Below are 2,048 nucleotides of genomic sequence, written 5' to 3'. Positions count from 1 at the left end.
CAAAAATGGAGACTGAAATGAGCGTCGAAAAAGGAACCAATTTTATGTTTTTTAAAAAAAACTCGATAGGCATTTTACATAAACGTTTCATCTGATAAACCAAGCTTATTGTGGTTTTGATTGAACATTAGAAGTATATCAAACGGAAAGCCAAAAGGACAAAAGGATAAAAATAGTATAGTTGTATTTTTTAAATAGTATCACTCAAAGTAACGATGACAACAGTAATAGGGCAGCGTGCAATTTGCATCACAGTTCCAGCACGCAAATGCTTGAATTTGTGTGGCTTGTTGAAGTAGAAGACCGCAGAAAAGAGCAACGAACCAAATCATATTGTCGGTGGGCCACGATGACACTAAGTGATACCTAGAAAGAACATTTAATAAAGCTGTACCGAAAATAAATAAATTAACCGTGGATTTACATTAACTGTTATGAAAGCGTAGAAAATACCCTTGTTATAAGATTTTCCAGCTTTGTGGAGTTTCAATTGAATTAATAGCCGAACACAAAAATGGAGAATGAAATGAGCGTCGAAAAAAGAACCAATTTTAAGCTTTTTAAAAAAAACTCGATAGGCATTTTACATAAACGTTTCATCTGATAAACCAATCTTATTGTGGTTTTGATAGAACATTAGAAGTATATCACACGGAAAACCAAAAGGACAAAAATTTCAAAAATTTAGAGTTAACCATTAGTAACACCATAATTTCCCTAAACCTATTTCGTATGCGCTTAAAAGATGAGAAACGAACGTTTTCACAGCGATTTCGACTCTATTTCTCAAACTCATGACTAACTGACGTTGTTAGTTTATTTAAGTTTTAACCTGCTAAGATGTTTTGGTAAAACTTATTAAAATCACTTATTTATTTATTAGTTGCTTTATAAATGTGTATCGTTTTATACACATAAAAAAATTTCATCTTTAAAATGAGTATTTCGTATTTAAATCAAAAACAAATAACGTAAATTTAGCTTAAAACATGTTCAATTACTTATTTAAAAATCAGTAATATTCGAATCTTTACACTTTAATCTTGTCATGCTCAATTTAATTTTCAAACATATATTTCATTTCCTACAGCAATTAATGAATATGTACACGACAATCGCAATCACAGCAGAACCCACGTGAACCCAAGGACCACAGATGACAGACAACTTCATCCTTCCAATTTCAATTCAAGTTCTACTTCTAGAATAACAGATCAACAGAACATCTTAAGACTTATTATTATTATTGCTTTGCCACTTTTGTTAATTTTTGTCAGTGTTTATAATTATTCTATAGACTTTCAATTTTCATAATATTTATTGCTTATCCCAGAAATATGTAATTCAACAAAAGCTGTTTAATTCTCGTTTAATAGTAATAATCCATTAACGTTTCACATCACAACACTCCGAATAGAACATACAATTCCTATTGCATTCACAGCACTTGAGCGTCGTCATTGCGTTTGTGCTGCCCAATAATAAAACTCCAACGATCCAAAATATACACAGCTTCATCCTGTCAATTGCTCAATATTTGTTCAAATCTCGAACTAATATAGCCCCGCATGTGGGACAAAACCTTTTTACGCATTATGCATGCAAAAGTTGATCACGCGAACTCTGTTGCAAAGCTAATTCTGATTTAATTCTGATGATTTACTACTGAAGAACTTATTTTAAGCCGTTACTCACAACAACAATTTAACAACAATTTGTCCTCGAAAAGTTTTCAAAGTTTATTCAATTGTCGATCTTATATACCCTTATGGGTGTGACGAAACCTTTAACGTATTATGGATGCAAAGTCTGATTACATTAACTCTATTGCAATGCCAATTATAGATGACTTACTTCTACTCAGAACAATATATTATGAAATTTAATTAAAATAGTTTATTTTTCCATTCATTTGCCATAGTGACAACAGTAATAAGTCAATGTACAATTTTTATTACACTCGCAGCAGCCATACATCCGACCTCTTCCGACTTGAATTAATACGAGAAAAATTACGTAAAACAGAACAAGGTAGCGAATCATCTGAC

General features: G+C 31.5%; 1 long non-coding RNA gene across 1 annotated transcript; it reads left to right on the top strand.

Annotated features, from left to right (window-relative positions):
- The first annotated feature begins 750 nt into the window (after nt 1-750).
- LOC115624276 lies at nt 751-1,348 on the top strand. Its single transcript, XR_003995442.1, has 2 exons — nt 751-848; nt 1,091-1,348. It is a non-coding gene; the product is annotated as an uncharacterized LOC115624276 (long non-coding RNA).
- The last annotated feature ends 700 nt before the right edge of the window (nt 1,349-2,048 follow it).

This window comes from Scaptodrosophila lebanonensis, unplaced genomic scaffold (genome assembly GCF_003285725.1).
Source record: "Scaptodrosophila lebanonensis strain 11010-0011.00,11010-0021.00 unplaced genomic scaffold, SlebRS2 tig00000053-arrow-pilon, whole genome shotgun sequence".
NCBI classification, from domain to species: Eukaryota; Metazoa; Arthropoda; class Insecta; order Diptera; family Drosophilidae; genus Scaptodrosophila; species Scaptodrosophila lebanonensis.
Note: the sequence above shows the minus strand (reverse complement) of the source record. Positions and strands in the feature narration are given on the sequence as shown.